Consider the following 15,893-nt stretch of genomic DNA (forward strand, 5'->3'; position numbering starts at 1 on the left):
AATCAGCTCTAAAGAACTGTGTTCTGGATAAATCTATGGACTGACTCAGCATTTGACAGAGCCAATGAGGGGCACACTTTGGACACAGACCTTGTTTGCTAGTGTTTACAGGCTGATATTCCCTCCTGTGTCAGTAGCCTCTGAACTTCTATGCACTACTAAGTCATTCAATGGCTTTGCCTCCTGCTTCACACACACAATTCTGACAATTATACAAGCCGTCAGTACCTTCATATCAGCTATTGGTTCTGTATTTCATTCACTTAAAACCAATTAGCATGACACCATTTGAGCCGATCAACTATGAAACCTTGGAAGAAATTGTGCAACATCCAAAAACCTACAGGCTTTTTCAAAAGTGTTTTCAATTGCATGGCATCATATCCTCTGCAAATAGCCAACAATTCTCTACTGTCAAGCTAGTTATTTCCACAGGCCCAGAAGACTAGGCTACTCTTAAAAGATTGGCGCTGTATTTGACTTTATCAAATGTATAGATGCCCCTTTTGTGCTATCTTAAACGTGCAAAATAAATAAATGAAATATAAGTTTTATTTTATACATTATGAGAAACTTTCACAACTACTAGGAATTTGTATTAAAAAAACCTTAGTTTTGGGTAAAGTCTGATTAAATGTTATGTTTTGAATATCAAACAAACTTCTTCACTCAAGTTTGTAAGTTGCTCCTTTACAGGCGCCGTGACGTCCCGTTAGCCTAGCCCCAGTGTGTTTCTCTCACATAGCAAAACACGTTTTTTACATTTCAGACTATGTGCACTGGTGTGCAGCAGAAGGAATCATCCCACGAGAATAAAGGATGTTCCTAAGGCAAAGTAAGTGTTGTCAAACGACGACTTGTGAGTTGTTTTTCCAGAGTTGGGCGTTGAGAAAGCCTTTGTGACTGCATATAAAATCAATGGAAACATTCCCAGCGTAAAATTAAAAATGACGATTTTCATGTTAGCATCAGGGAGAGAGATAATTGTAGCTAAATGTTGAGTGCTAGCAACCACATACAAACACATAGGCTAGCTACTGATATAACAGGTTTACTTATTAAACGGCACGGCCTCTTTAACTAAAAATGTGACCAAAAACATTTGTCTGCAGCAGTTGTGATTTAACTAGTTAGTAAAAAGTAAAAAATAACTTCAAAGACTTTTTTGTGTTGATCAAAAAACTCTAATTAGCTTACTGTAATTCGGTGTTGTTAAACAGGTAACATATGTCATAGCGTAAACACAGGTGTAATTGGCATCATTACTAATTGGCTCTGGTATTGATCTCACTGGCTAACGGGGTCTAATGTTATTAGTTACACCTGTGCTTTTTTTTTTGCTGTGACAAGTTATGAAAAAGGCAGATACATCATTTTGAAATGTACTGTAGGCTATAGCTTAGCGGTTTGTGTCTTATTAAATAGGTTTTAACGAGCACATTTTGAAAGAAGCAGAGCATTTGGTGGAAAAAGGTAAATAAAAGTGAAATGTTATATAGCATCCAGTTAACTAGCTTGTCAGCAGTTATGATGAAGTATATAAAGTAATGGGGTAAAGTCAATTCTTTTGAAAATTGCAAACATGTTATGGGGGAGGACCTCCAGTCCCTATACCCATAGCTATTCTACTCATTAACTTACTCTTATGTAGGCTGTTTGATAAAAGCAAAAATTAAACAGACTACACATTGAACTTCATGTAGTGTGGTGTAGTCCCCAATCCATAGAAAGTGTAGACAAACATGGGGTTATAGTCACACAGATGGTTATGAGTAACCACTGACAGTTGCTGGAGAGCAGAAGGGCAAAGCGGCCATGCAGCTAAGCGAAGCCTTGATAATGCGGGGCTGGAAAGCTTCTTGATTTATGCAGTGGGGTAGATGGTCCAAATGTATCCTGCAATATTTATTAGACATGCACACCATCACTCTGCATTCTGAATGTAGTCGTGGTATGTGGACAGAGCGCTATGCATTGCATTGCATAATGCAGGGCTGTCACATACCCATAATGGAGGATGGCAGTGTGATTATTTGCATCGTTTCCATAAGATCATAATTTTGCACATTCTGTACATCTAAGATTAAAGTGTCTGAGGAACACCCTGTCCTGGGGGGTGTTTGCTTCTGGCAGCATCTGTCAGACGGCTACTGCATTAAAATAGACTTATGTATATTGATGTCTTGTCAAAGTATAGTTATGTTCACTAACACATCAGCTTCCTTTCCTCTGAGTGAGCTGGTTACTCAACTAGAATGGACCACACATTGTGCAGTCAGAATATGTTCTTTGCTATTGCCTAATGCCTACCAGTAGTGTGTGTTATTACTTACTGTATTTTGTTGAATATTCCATTATGTTTGAAAAATATAAATACCAGTTTTTAACTACTTGCCTTATTGAATTAAACTAGAACTATTTGTGACTATAAAAGTGTTTCAACGGTCCGACTTCTGGAATAGAAAAAAACCTCCAGATGAGGTTTGGTTTGCTCCAAACTAGAGCAGGCAAGTGTAATGCACACTATCCAAAACTTGCCAACATTAAGCTCAGGCTGAAGTTAATTCCCCAACATTGTCTGCTGAAACAGACTCACCCAAATACACATTAACTAGTTAGTAATGGGGGTCCTGCGGTAGCTGTGTGTGTAGTACTTAAGTCCAACCATAGTACATTTTACATGACTGCACAAACTGAGCTTTGCTGATAAACCAGTATTACAACAGTATTTCCTACTGAACTCTGTTGAGATTGCTTTAAAAAAGTATACTATAAATGTATACAATAAATTAGATTGCCTTGTTTTATTTTTTGTTTTTGTTTTTTTAACAGATCTCCAGAGGCTCACAATCCAGTTAAGTTCTACACCAATTTCTCAGTGTGGCTGAGGCACAGGGCAGTGCAATTACAGGTAGGAAGAAATTTTCATTTTTTATTGATGTGAACACCTGTTTCCTAAACTGGGACTCCTGTTCAGCATTACTCTAGTCAAAGATGACATTGAAGGGTGCATTTCCCTGTCCCCAGTAGAGGGCACTGTGGGTATTTATTAAGGCCAGACATGTCTTGTGTGTCTCTGTGTGACATCCCCCCACAGTGATTACAGTGTTTGAGCAAAGCTATTGTATTTGGTTGGCTTTATGGCACTCGGTAAATAAGATGTAGGGTAGCATTAGAGGCTTTCCCCCTTTACTTACTTCTAAGTTCTAGCATTCCCTGTGCACCTGTAAGGTCAGCAAAACACACACAATTAAAATAAATCACAATTCGTATTGCTCTAACAAACCTTTGCAGCAGATTAGAAGGTTGGGATCCCACTGCTAGATGCAGATGCATGCCCAAGCCTAAAAGCAGTTGTTTGGTTAGTGTAATATTCATGACGACATTTAGTTTTACCACTGGGATGTTGCTTCAGACATGTAAACTTAAATATCTCATCATGACTCATGCTACTGGCTTTTCTAAGAAAATATGCAGTGTTGTGCCATTCAAGCTCAGATACAAACAATAACATAGCAAACATTTGTTTAAACATTTCTATACAAAATTTAAATTTACAGTATAAGTCTACCTACTGTGATGAAAATGAGAATTGATACATCAGAGAAAAAGAATGCTTTGAAATCTTGCAGGTGAGTCTACACTCTACTAGCACTTCCATCATCCAGTCTCTATAATGCTGTCTGTTGGACTGAGAAACGGAGAGTTATATTAATGGATCCTTTGTGTAGAGTAATTTCTGATTCATCTTTCTCTTTTACTCACTTGCACATGAATGAACGCACGCACGCACGCACGCACACACACACACACACACACACACACACACACACACACACACACACACACACACACACACACTTTTTTTTTTAATTATTGGTGTCCTCTCCAGTCTCCTCATCTGTCGTTTCCTGTGTATATAATCCTACCGTGATTATAGAAATAGTTTTGCTCTCTAAATTAAATGCTGTTGCCGAGGCTTGTTGATTTAAAGTGTCATTCGGATGGGGACAGTCGTGCAGAATCTGTTACGCTCTTGGCTGTACAAAACATTGTGTATAAAACACTCAAAATTCTCAGCAGACAGCAATAAGACATTCTATTTACTTGACACGTTCATTTATATGAAATGGGGTTTATCTATATGAGACGTAAACTGACATTGCAGTTAATTGTCCTTCTTTATTGCAGTTAAGTCTTGATAGAAAAATATTTGTTCACAAATTGGTTTACGCTGCATCTTTACCAGAGACTGTAAACTGGTATTCAGATAATTGACATCATGTTGGCTGTATTATCTTGCCTCATATTACGAAGATGACATTAATCTTTAGTTGGTTTTTACATTAGGGCAGCCTCGCACACAGGTTCCTTCATTTTTTTTAAAAACTTTGTTTATTGGACTCTCAAAGGAGAATCACAATGGCAAATTTACAATAATACGTAATCTGTAAGATCTGTGTGCTGATAGTTTTTTGTGCTGATAGTTGTGTTGATTCACCACAATGAAAAAAGACACTCTGTGACACATGGTCTTGCAAGCTCCTGTGTTTCACCTGCTTTCAGTGAGCTTCACCAGAACAGCTTTCCCCTCTCTATTCTCCTCGCAAGTACCCCCACCAATGCAGTAGGCAAACACAGAACATAAGCCCTGGCTGGATTCCCAACCGTGAACACGACCAGTCACAGCTACCACAACCAGGATTTAAACCCTTGATGGTGGGTGCCCCTCCACCAAATTATTTTGACTTGTAGAGATTCACTTTTTAAAAGGTCTCAATGTCAGAGAAATTCTTCATTTTTTTAAAGCTATGTGCTAAGGCTGGCAGCATGGTAATTACTCATGACCTTAAATTGGTATCTTCTTTTTCTTTTTAACTGAACAGTAAACATGGCGCAATTGTAATAAAGTGTAAAGACAGGGCGTGGTAACATTCAGCAGTTGAAAATTGAAAACACTGGCGCATTTACAGAAATGTTGATTAATGTGCATTGTCCTAATCAAATAAACTTACAAACAAACAGCACTGCTAGAAAACAGATTACAACCACAGTAATTTTGATAAAATGCTGTTCAGCCTACCAGCCAGTCAGCCCTCAGGTGACTCATGCCTTTACCTTAAAACATTTTCAGTTAAATTCCTTACCAACACATTGTGCAGGTGACTGTTAATGGCAGCCTACACTTGTAGAGTTTGACATTATTTCACAGGACAAAAAGGCCTTTGGGAGTGAATTCATTGAAAATCATCAGTGAAATCATATTGGTTTTCCTGTTGAAAACTCTTTATTTCCTAAAATCATTAAATTTGATCTAGTCTGATCTGATTTAGAGTGAATCTGGGCAATCCACCACAGGTTATGTGGCCCTTGTAGTCTGGTATGGGATAAAATAACCCTTAAAATATAGTAGTTAACTTCATACTTTACTTGAAAGATGTAGACAGAAACAAGTAGGGACAAAATTCCCAGGGTCCAGATCCAAAACTGACTAAAAATGTCACAGGACCTCCTCTGAGGAATGCAACTCAGTGAGCGTTTAAGACATGTTTAACAATAGCATGATGGGTCACATCAAACTCAATTTAGGACCAAAGGCTTTTTTGAACACAAAAACACTGCACTTTGCCAACAGAAATTCACTTAGTACTTTGTTAAACACTGCAAGTCCTTGAAACATTGATTTGTGTGTGTGTGTGTGTGTGTGTGTGTGTGCATGCATCTTGAATTTTTTGCAGCACTATTATGAAGGCAGTGGGTTATAAGCAGTGAGGTGAAAGTGTGGCACTCCAGATTCCTCTGGGAGCTATTACTGGCATCGCTGATGCAGGAAATAGATTCAATGTAGAAAATAATACCCTTGAATAATTAATTAGATGAGTTTTAAATCAACAGCAAACACACTGACTGCACAAAGGGAGCAGGTAAAATAAATTCCAACTGTTCTTTAAGAATACTGTTAGATGCTTGTGAAACTTAGACAATCAATAAAAAGATGAGGGTATGTGGTTAAGCTTAATGGTACACTTTTAAAGTCTATAACTCATGTTCCCTACTGCATTTGCTTCACAGTAAAGGTCATAGCTATTCACCAAAAATAAGCTCCTTGTGCATTTAGAGGTCCAACAATATTAAGTTTTGAGTTACAGGAAATAAGCAGGTTAAACGTAAAATTAAAGCTTAAAATAGTATATCTTTCTTAAAACTAAAATGCACATTTCTCTTTGATCTCTTCCCTTTTCCTCCTTTGTCTTTTTCCATTCAGTGAAAGAAAGTAGCTTATTTTAGTTATGCTAATAATTTGAATCTCTGATTCAGTACAACTGCTGTTCATTTTTTTGTATCATGCATGTAACATGCATTATTAAGTTAGCTGGCTATGCTAAACCTAACTTTGATCCCAGAGCAATGCAGGTTATCAGCTGTCTCTTCAATTCACATGAATCACATTAAACAGCCAAATGTTTAAATGAACTGCCAATCTCATGTACAGTATCAGACAGACAGACAAGAGGAGTGCATTTAAAGGGATACTTTGCAAATATTTAACCAACTTTGTATCATAATAATGTTGTTGGGAACTATGTTTAAACTTCCCTCCATTTTACCAGTGCCCAGATCACCTTACTTGCAGGCTAGCAGAAAAACTTCCAAGTGACTCGTTTGACACAAAACGTTAAAAACAAACAAAAATAGTTTATATTTTAACAACACACACCCTGCAACTAGTCAGTAAGGCTGTCCAAAAATATACAAATAAAATCCACTGAATTGAGCAATGGAGTATTTTTTCCCACTCATCATAGCTTAATCACTTCTGTTGAGTAGTGAGGAAACACTCAACATTTGTTTTTAAAGATTATTTTTTGGGCTTTTCCGCCTTAAATTTTTGACAGGACGGCTAAGTGAGAAAGGGGAGAGAGAGGGGGAAGACATGCAGTAAATCGTCACAGGTCAGATTCGAACCCTGGACCTCTGTGTTGAGGCATAAACCTCTCAGTACATGTGCGCCTGCTATACCACTGAAGCAACCCGGCCACGAAGCACTCAACATTTAATCAAGTGCTGTTAGATTTATTATTATACAACCTATTGCGTTTGTTGAATACATATGTTTTGGATTTTTCTACCCACATAAAATGAAACAGGACATATGATCACTCTGTTTGATAGAACACTGAAAGACTTTGAAGGTCAAACAGAATCAGTCAGTCCCCTCCGGAGATTTTGATGCTTTACCACTTCTCTTTGTTCATCTGAGATGTTTCTCTTGAGAATAAAATAAGTAATCTTTGCAATACCAGGTCTCAGTGATTAGGGACAGGGAGGTTCAGTGGGGTTGGGGATTGAATGAAGAAAACAACTGGACTGAATTTTCTAAGCAGCAGCTTGAGAAACAATTGTAATCTTTGTTGAATATTGATGGTACGTATATTAATTATTTATGAGAATAGTCAGTTTGACAGTATTCTGAGGCAGTCACATCTACTTACACAGTAGTATGTCAGTGCTTTATATATACTATATGAATGTGATTGATGACAGTGATTAATGACATTTACAATAAACAATACCAAGAAAATGGAATACATCTTATTCCAAAATATACCATGGCATATAGACTGAATCACCGTGGCGACGCGCTAACAAAAATCACTTCCGGATAGACAAATGACAGTTGATTTTAATTGCTGAGATATGTGAATTCGGCAAACTTGTTTATTTCTTTTGTCATTGTCAGCTGTCCCTGTAACGTTTAAAGATATAGAGTTAAACACAGCGGTCCGACCTATTTGATGTTTCTGCTGTGCTTATTTTTTGTACTGTGTTGCTTTGCTAGTGTCTTTGATAAACCAAATCTAGTGTTACAAACAGCGACATCTCACTGCTGGTCGGACTGACGACTAGTTTGGGTGGCGTCCTTTTTTTTAGTCTGTGGCCCAACAGGTAAATTAGGTCTCCAACCTAATGTTAGTGAAAGTGTGAAATATGAAAGCATCAAACATGCATTTTAGATGAATGAGATGAAAGTATATCCAGTTGTTCCTTGTCCGTTTTCTCAACGGTGTTAAACTGAATGTACGGGACTCAAGGGTTTTCTACGCAGAAATGATTGTAAACAAACATTGTGATTGGGTCTACACAAGTACAATCTGTCCACACAAATACATTATTTCAGTTTTTGTATTGTAGAGCTATTCTTTTCCAGCTTTGGATGAGTGTTGGCTTGTGATATAATTATGGTTTGGTGTAGTCCAGTGCAGATGCAACACTACAGTGTCAGTCTTGTAGTCTTTAGACACCTCTCCATGTATAGCCTACTGTAATGAACTCTCAAGACTCTCAAGAACCTTTTTTAGAAGAGCTCAAAACATGCATTAGAATGTATAAGTTAGGATCCTGACTAGGGATGTCACAATAACAAAAATCTACTAGTCGGTACCGATACCACCAAAAGTACACGATACTCAATACCAAAGTCGATATCACGATGTGTAAAACAATAATAATAAAAAAGTAATTGATACCAATACCAGTGAAATTTCATGATTCTTGATATCCAATTTGATACCACGATAAAAAACAAAACAATAAATCCCATGTCCCCCTCTATTATAACGTGTATTTTAGGATAACAAGATGTCACTCTTTTTTCAGTGTCTTTCTCTCAACTTTCTGTTACTGTTTTGGTGTGGAGTGGAGGGGGCAAGGAGAGCAAGATTTACATGTAATCAGGAAAACATCAGTCTTCTGGACCCACAGTCTGCTGCTTTGAAGCCTGACATCACCACACAGCCAGCGTACAGTAACGTCTTCATCGAGTTCACCCGGAACTCCCGGACAGCAAGCATGTTTAGTTAGTCTGTTTCTCTCTGCTGTTGTTGTTTTTCACATAGAACCGGGCTGGTCAAAATTAACTAAACCAACGTTATAGAGGTCTGCTAAAGTCAGCTATCAGAGCTAACGTTGGGCTATAAAAGACAACAGCAGAGAGAAACAGATTTATTTTCTGTTTGGGAGTTCCCGGTGAAGTCGTGAAAGCCGTTGCTGTAGATGTACGTTAAAGCCAGAGGCCAAGCCATAGGACATTTTCTTCCAGCATGTAATTCACAAATAATGGCAGAATACTACCGATACCTGGTGATGGAGATAGGAACTCATCCTTCCATGGCTTTCAACCCTCATTCCTAATTTACAATTATAACAATGTTCTACAGTATTTCCTCACCAAGACATCTATTGCAATAAAATCTCAATTGGCTATAATTTGGTACCATAGGCAATATGGCTGGGACGATATGCTTTTGTCCCGAATCAATTCTTTTACGATACATGGGTGCCTATTCGATTTGTATTGCAATTTTCATTTATTGCGATTCTAGAAGTATTGCAATTTGATAGCATTGAGTATTGTGATTTTCTTTTTTTTCTTTAACAAAATCAAAAGTTGAATACTACAGTTCTAGAGACACATCATTTCTAAAAACTTATTGTTCTCTAAAAATAATGCACATCAGTACGCAGCACATCAATGCACATCAGTCAGTCAGTCTAATAATTTGTAAAGAAGCACATCATGTTTTTTCTGCTTTCGTTCTGTTTTGCTGGAAATGCATATGATGTAGTTGCCATCAGCGGTACCATATAAACAGAAAATATTAGGGGAATCATCGGTAAATCATTGGTAAAAAATTGGTAATCATTGCTTTTAAAAAGAAAAGAAATTGGGAACTTTCATGCCGTTTATTATTTTCGAGTCTATTGATTTCACCTACCAATCATATGAGAGGAACGCAGCTCTAACTAACGCAGGGCTGAAGTACTCGGGCCTGGTGCCGGATTTCTGGCGTTTGACTATTTTAGAAAAATAAATAAATTAAAAAGTCCACATGGGATTTGTTTGATGTTTGTTTGATGCGCTGGATTTAACCAATCATTGAACTTCCACCTACCAATGAAATGAGTTCTAGCCAATCAGATGCAAAGTAGGGCGGGTCTTTGCCGAAAAGCGAGAGTGCGGTGTGGTCTCCGTGGTAACACGGCTAAAAAATATGGATGCAAAGTTTATCAAACTTGGAGCATGTAGATACAGCTTTAGTTGAGAAAGGAGTTAAAAACAAATGGCGTTGGGCATGAATAGAGGACAAGAGGAAAAGGGTGGAGACGGGAAGCCGTTTAGCATTTATCTGTGTTTTTTGCCCCCAACGGCTCTAGTAAAGGCACTAGGATTAGGCACTGGTTATGGTTATGGTTAGGGTTAGGGTTAGTGCGACCGTTGCGACTGCTCCTTCACTGACCGACCATGTTTGTGATACAAACAATATGTGTGTGCACGTTCATAGCGGAACACGATTTGTCATTAACGATGGCCACTGTGTAAAAGCTATCTGAAGCCAAAACTGCCTTGACAAAGCTGTCTGTTTGGAATCAGCATGGCAGGTATTTAAACATAACGGCCTTGCCCCAGAGTTTAGACGTCTAGCTATACAATGCAACGTTTTTAATAAATGTACATGAAGCAACTAATATCAACATGGACAAAATCTTGAATGTACTAATTCGCTTTTTTGATGATGACCTGGCCAAAGTAACACAACATCTAGAAAGTTTTGTTTTCACATTGATTCATTGTAGGATTATGATATTATTGCAAATGTATCCAAAACTTTTTGCTTCTTAAAAATTATGACTTTTATTATTGTGTAATCAAATTACCCCCTCCCCCATTCAAAAAAAAGTTTCAGGCTCAGGATTTTTTTTCACTTTAAGCCCTGTATAATGATGATGACATGACAATGACATTTAAGATGGGTGTTGTATAATGACTAGTGATTAAGTTACAAAATTTGAATTGTACAATCTCTTCTTGTAGTCTGCATGTTTTGAAACCCTCACACTTATGATACTCACGTGACCATACGTGACACACGTGCTACTGCCTAAACAGACTGACTGGTCATGTCTTTTGTGGACGTTGTTATGAGGGTAACACTTACATCCATGGGGAAGCGTAATTCAGAGGGCAGATTCAACGTATAGATTCAACACAGAGATATAAATCAGGCATTAGTGAGAGCGAGAATGGCAGGTGCTGATGATTGACATCAGTGTCTGAGTGGTGAGACGAGAAGAGGGCAATCGCCGGTGAGCGGTGTCGGACTTAGCATAGTGGCTGTGTAAGGGAAAAGTGAGGAAAAAGAGACAGCTAAGACGATGGAATAAATTAACAGTAAACAACAAAATGACAAGCTTTTTAAGACACGGTGGCTTCATCTGTTAATGCTGTCGGTAAAGTGAAGGCTGTTACAACGTGGAGACTGCAGTGCACACAGACGAGTGTCACACACACAGTCCATCTTTTTGTTAACTTAAATTGCACAAATTTTGCGGTTATGTAATTGCTTAGAGTGACATCGCGATTGCGATTAGATTAATAATGCAGCCAAATTCACATTTTCTTGGCTGGTTTTTGTGAATCTGTTTTTTCTCAGGGGCTTTTTGTTAATTTGTTTATTTCAATACATATCTAGATGGACTTGAAATATACCTTGTAATTAATGTTTTAGTTAAACAGTAATAAACATGTCTGAGTGAATACACATTAGGGCTGTTGGAACGAATTCCGAAAGTTGAATATAATTGGAATAGTAAAAAAATCAATACTATTCGAATGCTGAAATTACTATGGTATCGAATGTGATTTTTTCTTTTTCTTTTTTTTTTCTTTTTTATAAATAGGTTGACTAATGTTAGCTAATCTCCCTCTTCTCATGTCATGTCTGATGAACAATAAGTTACAGGAGTGAGAAACACAAGGCATGGTGAGCTAACGTTACGTACCGAGTAGGGTTGGGTATCGTTTTTTTTTTCTTTCCGATACTGGTGCTAAAACAGTACTTTTAAAATGGTGCCGGTTCCTAAATGGTGCCTGAACCGATTTAAGAACGGCTTGTTTATAGCTAAGGCCATATGGTCAAAATTAAATGATTTATTAAAAATGGAATAACAATAATATAATAATTAATAATTATAACAATAACTTATTTCACCAGTAAATTGCTGGTAAACGACAAAAACAACCACTAGATGGAAAAAGAATATTTTACAATAACTTTGAATGCAGCATGAGGCTGGCGAGGGGAGTTTCAAGTAAACGCATCGTCTGTGTTGTTTTTCGTGTTTAATCCAGCTGCTAACGTTACCTGCTGTCAAGTGTATTATGTTAACTAGCGTCACATGCAGCGATGCTTCTGTTGCCTCTAACGTCCGTTTCGGAGCATCAGAGGGCAGCGCTGGCATTTCAGTAGCACCGACATGAGGCACCGAAATCTGCATTACTATTCGGTCCGGTAGATACCGGTTGTTAAGGCCGTATAAGCACCGGGTTTCGGTACCCAACCCTAGTACTGAGTAACGTTAGTACATGGGGGAGTGACAGGCTGCGGCTGGAAATCCGAAGAAAGATGAGAAATAGTTTTAATATGACTTTAAAATCAACATCCACTGAGCCAAAATGCTTATGTTATCAATAGTTAGCTCATTCTTGTTTCCTAACTGCGTCGCGAGTTATAGGAGCTTAGCTGGGAGCTTCATGAAGACAGCTAGCTAAAGTTAATGTTAGCTGCTCTACAGCTGTCAGAGTTAGCTTCAACTTCATATTACCTTCTAACAACTGTATTCTCAGTAACGTGACAATATGCAAGAAATAGGTTGCTTATAAATCACTAAAATAGTAGTGGCAGCACCGTTTGGCTTAGTTATCAATGCCGTTAGCATAGTTGCTAACACTATTGTTACTTAGTATGACAAATCATTTCGGCTGTGCTTTCTAACATGATGTCAATGTGCTAACCAAGCAACGTTAGTCTTTACAACAGAGCCGTTCAATACACTTGTTAAATAATGTTTCATTACAGAGTTCTCAGTTTATTTGTGTTTGTCGCTGTATGCGTAGTGGAAAATAATGTAAACAGAGAGCAGAGTGCCAGAAATACAATGCGCCATGACGTAGGCCCCCTTCAAGGCCAGGCTAATGTTAGAAGTCCCTCTAGTGGACAGAATGTGCAACAAAAACCACATGCTTATAGTAACATTGACAATGCATAAGTCAGAGTAGTGTAGTACATATTTATAACAGGCTGCATTTGAGCATTACATATTTGAATATTATTCGGATATTTAAAATAAAAATACACATTACAGTGGATGTAGCTCAATACTAATTTGCCATAGTGACATTTCAGTGGCAGTGTGGCAATACTATTCACATAGCCCCATAGGATACCTTAATTAAGACAATAAGTGCCAAAGGCAATTTGACATACTAATATGGTGGGCATATTATATATGCTATATGTGGGCATGTGGTGGCGTGAGAGAGGTCAAACATTAAATGAGGTCTAAACATTTGATGTCTGACACAATGTGAAAAACACTAGAACAAAAACCCTTGTATAGTTTTGCCTGCTTTTGGTAAGTTCTAATGCATCCAACGAATCAATGTGCCATTTTAGTCATAGTGGAGGTTATCCAGTTTTCCATACAGCAAGTCAGTGCGGCTGCATATAGATGGTGGTGCAGTTTAATGAGTGAGGGACCTCCGTATCATGGATATATGAGTCCCCCACTCACAAAGCACAAGAAATAACTAAAGCTGACAGATTTAATGCTACAGTGGGTAGAATGCAGAAACACTAACCCAAAAATAAAGTGCTTACCACGGCTTTAACTGATAAGACCTGAATACAAATCTAGAGGTAGCATTTTTGGAAAAAGACTAAGGAAACAGGAAAGTCATTGCCAACATTACTACCTATGAAACCACCGTTTTGTCATCTAAAATAAGTCATAGATGTGGGTTGTAGGAAATACTATTGTATTTGTATTCATCATGTTTTGCGTTTCCAGTAACTTATAGGTTTCAATAGAGTATTTACCATGAAAGTACATGGAAAGCAAATTCATGAATATATTTTCAAATAATTTTGACCTCCTTAAATGGTCTCAAAATGTGCCTCTCTTTGCAGATATTTATAGTATTTTGAACTTAGTCTTGCAGGGGGCAATGTAATTCATCAAATACATCATTTTATTACTGTGAATAGATAATTCACAAAATATTAATTAGCTGGGTGTTAACATTTTGTGAAACTAATTATATACACAGAACATGGTTTTTCAGTCTATTTGGGATGATAAGAGGTAAAACCATGATTGCTTCTGCTCAGCTACTTCAGTGTAATTTTGGAGCATTATTGAAAACTCAAATCAAGTGAGATTAAAAAATCATTATCACTGTTTAATGAGCATCCATTGTCATCCTGTGATTTTAATATTTATACATTGCAGCAATAATAAACAACCACTAAGACATTACAGATGATTATTTTTCTCTATTTTGATGCCTTGTCTAACGGACTGTTATAGTGTATGACATGACTGACCACTGATAGCTTGACATTATTGAATAACTGATACAATGGAATGTAATAATGTAGCTGCACATACTGTCTATTCACAGATATGCTGTGATGTGACTAACTTGCCTCCGGAAAAAAAGAAGTGATAATCATGTTGGTGAATAAGCTGATATCAGTAATGGCATGGCAATGATGCAGCTGTCAGTCAAGTGACACGTAATATAAAGAAATAATGATAATTAAAAAGTTTTAAGTGAAATTATTTATCATAGACTTTTAACGTGTTTTAAGACTCACTGATTTGGTCTGAAAGAGAGCCTATCCCTAAAGAAGAATTGACATGTCATCTAGATGTAAGTGGGCGGTTCAGTTGGTGTTTGTAGGCAAGAGCGTTAAATCCCTAATCTGTGATGACACTAAGAGATAGCCTGGGGCTTTATCAGGAACAATTAGAAGGAGACTGAACTTTCTTAACTCAATTAACAACTCTGAAATTAGTACAGCAGAAAGTGTATTTTCACAAATTTAGTTAACATACATGTGAATGTTTCAGTTTTATTGTTTTAAAGGAAACTGTAAAAGGTGATTATGTAGGGCTTTGGGGAATTTAAAAATAATTTACACAAAACGTGCTCTGGACATTGAAGTTATGTTGATTATTTTCAAGGCAACAATGACCAGTGAAGTAGGAAGTACGCCTTGTTACTGCATTTAGTTCACTTCGTTGCAAGTTCTTTCAAGTCATATGGATGGTTTGGATTTCTGGAAGTGGGGTAGTATGAGGTACTTATCGATAGTCCGTGTATTACCTTCAGTATGTGGCAGTCAGCACGGCTCAGTTTGAAGAAGCAGGCAGGAGGACAGGCCTGTGCCAGTTTTAGTAAACGCTATACAGTATTTAGCATATTTTGAAAGCTTAACCTTGCCATCAACAGCCCTGTTTAAGTTTACATTTACTATGCTTTTGTCAAGCCACCAGACATTGACAAAAATAGTAATTGTACCTTGCAGAACACAGGAGGTGCTGGTCTACCGCTGCCTCGATCGGTTAGTTTGTTTTAGTATTGTTAGTTTCTAACCCTTTTTGAAACACCAAAGTCACACCATAACACAAACTAACTAACTGTGCATTATGTGGCTGTGCTCCCTTTTCTGTAGTATTTACATGTGGCCTTGTCATGTCTTTTGGCTCATCGCTTTTGTCGGCTTTGGCATAGTTTTAGTTTTCTGTAAGATTGCCTGCAGCGAAGACGAGATGCGGAACAGGAGCAGGTCTTAAGGGTCTTATAATACATCATTACACTGAAGCTAATGTTGCCCCCCAAAGAAATGTAGCAAGCTAAGCTATAGCAGCATGGCAAAAGTTGTTCACTATATCAAAGCTATTTCTTTTCACACATCAATGTACACCACATACATGTCTTTCTATGACAATGGCGTCCAGACCACAGCAGAAGGCTCTGCTGCACTTGA

This window comes from Sander vitreus, chromosome 11, assembly GCF_031162955.1.
Source record: "Sander vitreus isolate 19-12246 chromosome 11, sanVit1, whole genome shotgun sequence".
Lineage (NCBI taxonomy): Eukaryota > Metazoa > Chordata > Actinopteri > Perciformes > Percidae > Sander > Sander vitreus.